Source organism: Amphibalanus amphitrite, unplaced genomic scaffold, assembly GCF_019059575.1.
Source record: "Amphibalanus amphitrite isolate SeventyFive unplaced genomic scaffold, NRLGWU_Aamphi_draft 000102F_arrow, whole genome shotgun sequence".
Taxonomy (NCBI): Eukaryota; Metazoa; Arthropoda; class Thecostraca; order Balanomorpha; family Balanidae; genus Amphibalanus; species Amphibalanus amphitrite.
In genome coordinates this window covers 76,150-85,605 of record NW_024881597.1, presented here as the reverse complement: position 1 = coordinate 85,605, position 9,456 = coordinate 76,150, and positions in this window count along the sequence as shown.

Genomic DNA, 9,456 nt, shown 5'->3' with positions numbered 1-9,456 from the left:
ATGTCGTAGTCCTTCAGCCGCTTCATGACGGTGCTGAGCCTCGCGTCGTGCTCTGCACGGGTGGGCGCTGTGACCAGTACGTCATCCAGGTAGACTTGAACACCAGGGATGCCTTGCAGAACAGTCTCCATGAGCTTCTGGAAACTCTGCGGAAGACTTTTGAGCCCAAAGCAGCACCGCTTGTACCTCCAGGTCTGACCCTCATGCACGAAAGCAGTGAGGTTCCTGGACTCCTCGTGCAGCTCCAGTTGATGATAGGCTGACTTCATGTCGAGCTTGGACATCACCTTGGCACCTCGGAGCTTGTCCAGCATCTCCTGCATCGGAGGGATGGGGTAGCCGTTTGCGACAATGGCTTTGTTCACCGCCGTCAGATCGAGACAGATCCTCAGGCCCTCACCTCCTCGCTTCCGGACCACGACAATCGGAGACAACCAGGGCGGAGAGCCACAGGGTACCTTCTCGATGACTCGTTGGGCTTCCAGGGACTCCAGATGGTCACTGACCTCCTGCCTCACAGCGTACGGTAGAGTCCTCAGGTGTGGCGTGCTGGGCACAGCTCCGGGAATCAGACGCACCTTGTGGACGAATCCCTTGATGGCTGGCAGCACCTGATCCTGCTTCACCTGGCAGACGACACTGCCACGGCTCACCGTGACTCCGAGCTGATGCTGGAGATCACGGCCCATGATCGGTACATCACCCACCGCCACGTACAGTTCCGCTGGAACGGAGAGCTGGTCCGGTCCTGTGACGTCAGCTGACATCTTACCCAGCACCTTAATGCCGCTGCCGTTCCACTGGGCGAGCTTACCCGCAGGACGGAGAGGGACGTGACTGAAGAGCTGCCAGTACGTCCTCGCTGGGACGATGCTGACCGCCGAGCCGGTGTCAACCAGCATCCTGACACGCTTCATCTCAATGGAGGCATCATAGTACGGGCACGACACTGTCTGAACGACCGGACATACGTCATCCTTAGCAGACACGGACAAAATCTGCACATTGTCAACAGCACCGGTCTTGTTAGAACGAGGACAACACTTGCTTAAGTGTCCGACAGTGTTACACTTGAAACATTTCAGGTTCCTCGCTCTGCACTCCTTGTCATTTGCCCAGTGACCCGGTCGACCACAGGCACGACACGTACCTGACTTCTTCACAGGAGGCTGACGCTGCGTCTGCTTACGCGCTGAGTCACTGCGGCTCGTGCTGCGCCGCTGCCCAGTATACGCCACCTCCACCGCAGGAGCTGAAGGTGAAGTCGCACCGGCAGATGAGTCGTGCAGTAGAGCTTTTCGCTGCAAGCCCCGGTCATGGGCCTCGGCCACAGCCTCTAGCTTGGAGAGAGATAGGTCATCAATCATTATCAGCTTGTCACGAAGCTGGTCAGAGCGACAACCCTCGATAAACTGATCACGCAGTATGTCGTCAGTCAGGGCACCATAACTGCAACAGGCCACTGCCTCGCGGAGGTTGGCCAGGAAAATCACACATGACTCATCAGGGCCTTGGGTGCATTTCCGGAATTTCAAGCGAGCAGAACGAACATCAGAATCGCTCTCAAACAGTTTATTGAAAACAGCTACAGCAGCATCGAACTGAGACACAATTACAGCACCAGCGCCGCCGGCGTCAGTGTCACTTACTCCAGGTTCGATGTTCTCCTCCTTGGTAGCTGAAGCAGCAGCTCGGTAGAGTCGACGTGCCTCCGCTCCGACTGCTGTCAACAGGAACGCTGTCCGACGACCGTCCGTCCAGTCCAACCACCCGCTGGCCTCAGCGAAGACCAGGAAGTCCTCGTACCATTGTCGCCAGCTCCCAGGACGCTGTCCCGGCCGCGACAGGAACTCCGGTGGCGCCGGTGACTGGAACATGTCTTGAATGCAGTCCGCTTACTCAGCCTCTTGTCGCCACTTGTAGTGTATTGCACTCACACATACATCACTCGCACTCAAGACTGAACAGTGAACAATCAACTCGACTAATGTGCCCCGCGCCCTTGCCGACGGCTCGCCGGCGGGCACCCGACTCCGTCTCCCGGCCGGCCCGGGCGCGGCGCCGCGGCGCGGCCGTCCCGGTTACCTGACCCGGCCGGCTAAAGGTCGGACCGGCTCCGGCCGCCACTGCCAGCCCGCGGCGGGCCCGGGGAGGGGTACTACACTACAGTTGGGGAAAATGCTTAGGTACTTATTTCTTCCTAGTGGCTGCTTTTACCTATAATTGCCAAATGCTACAGAGCAAACAAACCTAATGGGTTGAAAGACACCCCACTTCACATTCATGATTAAGTGAAACGCTATTGCATTAAGGATGATTTTGAAATTTACAGAAAAATGCGCAATAAATATGTAGAAATGTTGATTACAAATCCACGTCCAGGTGTTCTTTCCTTCAGAAAGTTACTAAGGACAAAACATGCCAACCATCACTGACCTGCGCAATGTGCAAGGTAAAAGATAAACGCCGCCCCGAAAAAAATACAGCAAGTGGGGGGGATTGGGGAGAGTAGATAGTGGTGGCCACCGGCTGACGAGCGGATTCAGTCCTATCTCGACCATGGCAGAATCATGAAAATATGACACGGCACGGTTACTTGCAAAATGTGACGGCTGACAGAGAGCACGGCAGATATGTGATGTGCGGGGTGTTCGCTACTTGTCAAGAGCCCTTCAGCGCTGCTCTGCGGCTGCAAGATAATCCGTCGGTTGGGCCGTTCCAGAATCCGAAATGGAGCAGTTCGAGCTTCTCTCCAATCTGCATCGATTAGTAGCCGAACTCCATCCACTTAAATCGAGGCATGACGTGCATAAAAGCGCTGGTCTGTCCATCGCCCCTGCTCCGACGCCCAAAAGGTTTGAGCGAGCGCTGAGTTTCATCCCCATGATGAGCTATTTCTGAGCTTAATATTCAACAACGATTGGTTGACGGTCGTCAAGTTAGATGTAAGTGAATCCTAATCTACATATAACCTAAGATTCGGAATCAGGCGAGCCCATACGATTTGGACCAAACTTGGTCAGTGGATAGTACGTAACATCCTGATTACGATGCACCCAAAATCTAAGCTCGGCCCGCCATATTTACGAAGTTACGGATGTTTCAATTTCAAGGTCATTCGGGAGAGCCCCTATGATTTCCGTCAAAATTGGTGTACGGACACTCTAGATGCTCTGAATTACGAATATCACAAAATTTAAGCTCGGCCCGCCATATTTACGAAGTTACGGAGGTTTGAATTTCAAGGTCATTTGGGCGAGCCCCTGCGATTTCCGTCAAAATTGGTACACAGACATATTACATTCTCCTCATTACAAATATCATAAAAGTTAAGCTCGGCCCGCCATATTTTTCAAGTTACGGAATCACAAAGTTAAGGAATTTCAAGGTCATTTAGAGAGCCCATCCGATTTTCGTCAAAATTTGTATGCGGACACATTCAACGCTCCTCATTACGAATATCGTAAAAGCTAAGCTCGGCCCGCACTATTTCAAAAGTTACTGAGGTTTGAAACTCACTGAAATTCAAACATCTGTAACTTTTGAACTAGTGCGGGCCGAGCTTAGTTTTTATGATATTCGTAATGAGGAGTATGTAATCTGTCCGCATACAAATTTTGACGAAAATCGGTGGGGCTCTCCCAGTGACTTGAAATTCCGTAACTTTGTGACTCCGTAACTTGAAAAATATGGCGGGCCGAGCTTAACTTTTATGATATTTGTAATGAGGAGGATGTAATATGTCCGTATACCAATTTTGACGGAAATCACAGGGGCTCGCCCAAATGACCTTGAAATTCAAACCTCCGTAACTTCGTAAATATGGCGGGCCGAGCTTAAGTTTTGTGATATTCGTGATGAGGAGCATCAAGAGTATCCGTACACCAATTTTGACGGAAATCGTAAGGGCTCGCCCGAATGACCTTGAAATTTAAACATCAGTAACTTCGTAAATATGGCGGGCCGAGCTTATATTTTGGGTGCATCGTAATCAGGACGTTACGTACTATCCACAGACCAAGTTTGGTCCAAATCGTAGGGGCTCCCCTGATTCCGAATCTTAGATTATAGATTAGGATTCACTTACATCTAACTTGACGACCGTGATTGGTTAATGGTCCTTTTTCCACGAAGCGCTTCTCACGACGCTGTTCAACGACCAGCAAGGCCAAGAAAGATTCGTTCTAGTCTGAAGGGAACGCCTTATGCTGGGTTCCCACTACGACCGTTCAACATCGTAAATTGCAAGAACGGGAGCAAACAGACGAGATCGTTGATCTAGAGACTTTTCTAAAAAAAAGTAGAACACTTCCCTAGATCTGGTATACGGGGCAAGATGGGAAAACACCAGGGGAAAACACCGTGAGACATCGGCAAACGGCTTGGACAAAGCCAGTTGAGTGAGAGTAGCGATGATGAAGGAGGGATCGGCACAATAAGCTATTGAAAAAATATGTTCGGAATATAGTTGGCGTGGTAGAAGATCCCATGCAACTGAATGAATGATAAAATTAGAAGACCCTTTAAAATCATTAACCCGCGCCGGGCCGGTGCTCCGAGATTCCTCGCCGGGGCGGGGCCGGGGGGGGGGGTGTCTTAAAGGTAGTGTGCCAGCTTTCCTGGACCGTATGGAGTTAATGGCCCAGATAAGGAGAACCGGATTTTTAGAACTTATCCATACCTTCAAAACTCATGGAAACGTCTTAAATTCTTCAAATTTTGAGTACCCCAGTGCGAAATTCGCCCCGACGGGTTGTCGGTCGTACCCCAACCACATTTCACACCACTATGAACAATAAATGCACACACTGAAATCGCTATTACCGATATGCTCATCCAATCAAGTTTCGATAAACCCGTTCATCATCATCTCCTGCGGTTTCGAACACGCCTGTTAGGTGGTGCGGTAGACCGCGCCCAAAGCCAGGGCCCCGGTAACGTGAGGTAGCCGAGTCGGGGCAGCGTGCGCTGACCCAAGCCGGGGCCGCGCGTCCTCCCGGTGTCATGTGATAGCCCGGGGCTGCCCGCGGGGATGCGGTAGACCGCGCCCAAAGCTGCGGCCCCGGCTTGGGTCAGCGCACGCTGCCCCGACTCGGCTACCTCACGTTACCGGGGCCCTGGCTTTGGGCGCGGCTTCTGCTCATACTTTGTGGTGCGGTGGTGGTGCGTCGGGCCGCGCGCTCTGACTTCGGCCAAGAAAAATGCGTCAGCTGATCATTGTCATTTCTGCCACTTGCGTGTGGTGAAATGGGGTCATAACTTAAGAGACGGCTTTTTCATATCAATTATTTTACATAAAATCATATTTCGAACCATAAATAATGTTCGACAGCCAAATAAAAGAAACAATACCAATACAGGCTTACAGTTTAAGGCTCGACATTGTGTTGTCTACGATTAGACAGCTGATAACTCATTCCCGTACGTCGTAACTCTATAATGACCTTTGCTTATTGTCACATGTGCGCCGCATTCGCGATTGTTGCCGACGCCTGTTTGCAGGTCAGCCCACTACAGTTGTTATACATATCGAAAAACCGATAAACTTTTAGGCGAAAAAGGCACTATTCCAGGCCCATTTTTGATTTTCTTTGCGATATTAGGTAAAAACAGAAGCTTCTTATCCTAGGAAAAATAAAATGGGAAATCTTTCAAAGGTGGCACACTACCTTTAACCCTCGCCGGCACAGGGGGAGGGGGTTGATGCAACCCCCCCCCTAAGGCTTTTCGCTAATAACTCGCGTAAAAAGCGGCCGATCGCGACGAAACTTTAAGTACCCTCGCATTGATCAATTTTACACCTACCCTAAAAATTTCATGACCCTGACCCAAATGATCTTTGACGTGTGACCTCTTTTCCGAGACCATGTTTGGCCGAAATCGCGATTCGGCGTATGCCGGCTCGCATTAGCCGCGCGTTTGCAAGCTTTTTGTGGTTTCAAACGTTCAAACATGTGATTTGATGTTGCTCCCATGCATTAACCCGCGCCCAAGTGTGGGGGGTGTTTGAACAACCCCCCCCCCCTGCGGTTTTTCGCAGATATCTCAAAAACGGCGGCGCCGAGCGCCGCCGTTTTTGGTACACCTTATCATACATCAATTCTACACTTGTTGTGAAAATTTCAGACCAAGGTCATTCAAGGTCAGGTCACCAGGTCACTTGAAGTGACCTCACCTCATAAAAAGTTTCAATGTCTGCCATAGCTACACCGAGTGACCGATCACTTTGAAACTTTCAGCGATTGATGAGGGTAACAGTATCTATAAAATGCATTTCTCGAAATTTTGATATCGGTGACCTAAGGTCAGGTCAATTTTGCGGCCTCTCCATTATAAGTCAATGGGAGAAAATTGAAAAGCGTCTGTTTTGCACGAACGCTATTCTAGACACTCTCAAACATCGAGATGTAGGTAAAATTGACACACTGAACCGGAAAATGGCAACTGTGACCCCTCGTTATGTCCCCGAGGTCATCTCAGGTCACGAACAGAATCTAACAGTTTTTCGCTAATAACTTCTGATAGAGGCGTGCTAGAGCGCTGAAAACGCCTTAGATGTGTTCGGCTCGACGTTGCGGATCGACTGATATGCAACATGACCTTTTCTACCGTAGGTAAGTACGTGTAAGGGCACGAACTAATGACTCAATGCTTTGTCTATGGGAAAACGCGACAGTTTATTAATTTCTTTCTCGTAAATGTGTCAAATTGATGCCCGGGAAGGTACTGGAAATTTGGCGTTGCTGCGCGCCGCCGTTTTCTTGCTATTCAGGAAAAACCACGGGGGGGGGGCAAATTGGCCCCCCCAACGGGGCGAGGGTTAATGAATTGGCATAAAAGTGATGTCGCTCGTTTCAGAAAGAGCAAAAACAAATATCTACCAAATTTCACCGAAAAATATTACCCGGTTTTCAAGATATTAGACTTTTACTTTTGTTTACTTTTTGGGATCTCCGCTGTTCCTATAGCGACTTCATTTTGGAAGTGCGGCGTTTGCGGCAGATGTTGCGCGCAAATAGCATATAACCTGCTCACTGAACTCTATAATGTGGAAGGCGCATCGGCCGCCAGACGGCGTCCAACGGTGCCGCCATGTTGCGCAGACCAGGAAGCGGCCGCCGCCTGTGTTGGGGAATAGGGAATTCGGGACCTCGATTTACGTTTGCGGTCGCTGCATCCGTTACGTTCAAGCTATGTGGACACGGAACCCGGCATCTTACGCATAATTGAGTGGAGAACAAGATGAAATCCTAAAAAATCCTCAGATACAAGGAACTAATACGTTAAACCCTTATAAGTCAATGGGGAAATATGAAAATTGCTATTTTGGCGCCGAGAATGATCTGAAACTATCTCAAGCATATAGAATTATGATTTCATGCACTCCTTGCAAGGTTCTATGCTTCATATTTGCATTGTTGCCCTTGCAAGACGTCATTTGTGACGTCACAAGGGTCACAATTTTTCTTCAATAACTCCCGATCAAATTGAGCTAGCGAGTCGGAAAAGCCACCAATGGACTCAGGAAGACATGCCGAATCGAACGATATGCGACATGACCTCTTTCGACCAACTTCGTGACCTGGGGGTGCTGACCTGACCTTGACCTGAGATCAACACCCTAAGTTGACCTGACCCGAACAAAAAGTATATCACTCGATGCGCCTGAGCTAGCTGAACACGATGATGCCAAAATCGCGGCTCTACGGCCTTTTTTGGCGAAGTTATTTACCAAAAACCGAACCCGTGCCTTAGATCACTTGACCTGCCCTCAGAGGTCACCGGTTGACCTAAGACCTTTAAAGCGGGTTCCTACCAGTCACTCTGCATTATACTTTGCCGCATACGACCACTTTACCGCTTAATTCTAATTTAATTAGCGGCGCATTAGCGAGGTGGGTTCAATCAACCCCCTCGGCCGGGGCAAATGTAGGTCCAGCGAGTGAATTTGAGGAATTCTGAAGATACGATCGTGTTCCCCACTCAATTCTGCGTAAGATGCCGGGCTCCGTATCTACGTAACTTGATCGTAACGGATACCGCGGCCGCAAACGTAAATCGAGGTCCCGAATTCCCTATTCCTCAACACAGGCGGCAGCCGGTTCCTGGTCTGCGCAATATGGCCGCCACCGTTAGACACTTCGGCCAATAGGGTTGAAGCGGCAGTGCTCCCCTGTGACCCTGCTTCACAAAGATATTATAGTCTGTTCCATATCAAGCTTGCGTCGGAGTTTCTTCGGCAGATCGCTCCTCCGCTCAATAATTTGCGCCTTAAAATGTAAGAGCTGTATATACAGAAATCACGCATTGCTTTCAGCAGGGCACTTCGGCTACAAGCTCGAAACGGAACAGAGTATAGTAACTATAAGGTTTTAAAATCCTTATATCACCGCTGACGAAATTCGCGAAATTCTAAGGGGGCATTCCAATGCATTAGCCCCTTAGAATCCGAAAACTGCAAGTTTGAAATTCCATATCTCCGAATTAAAGCATTTTTCGATGTTGTGAGTGCCAAAACTGGTATTTGCAGGCCATGGCCACCAATTTGGCTATCTCAACTCAAAACTAATGTTCAGGTGGGATGGTCACTTTAAGCGTTCAGGAAGCAATGTTAATAGGTACTGATCACTGAACCACTTCACAAAAAAAAACTGACTCGCGAGCCTTCGGACCCTTAAATTAACCCGCGCCCTGCTGGGGGGGGTGTTTGAACACCCCCCCTTGTGGTTTTTTGCGAATATCTCAAAAACGGCGGCGCGGAGCGCTGCCGTTTTTGGTACACCTTATCATACATCAATTCTACACATGTTGTTAAAATTCCAGACCAAGGTCATTCAAGGTCAGGTCACCAGGTCACTTGAAGTGACCTCACCTCATAAAAAGTTTCAATGCCTGCCATAGCTACACCGACTGACCGATCGCTTTGAAACTTTCAGCGATTAATAAGGGTAACAGTATCTATGAAATGTATATCTCGGAATTTTGATATCGGTGACCTAAGGTCAGGTCAATTTTGCGACCTCCCCATTATAAGTCAATGGGAGAAAATTGAAATGCGCCTCTTTTGGACGAAAGACATTATAAACACTCCCAAACACTGAATTACAAGTGGTTCAGACACACTGAACATGAAAATGGTGTCCGTGAACCCTATTTATGCCCCTGAGGTCATCTCAGGTCACGAATGGTGTCTAACAGTTTTTCGCAAATAACTTTTGATAGAGAAATGCTAGAGCGGTGAAAACGCCTTAGATGTGCTCAGCTCGATGATACGGATCGACTGATATGCAACATGACCCTTTCCGGTCAGGTCATGACCTTGACCTGAGGTCAAATTTTCAAGTTGACCTTTCAAGGTCAAGTTATAGTTCATTCGATGCGTCTTGACGAGAGGAACACGATGCCGGTAAAAATAAGCTCGTACAAGGCTTGGGTCAAAAGTTATTGCAGAAAAAC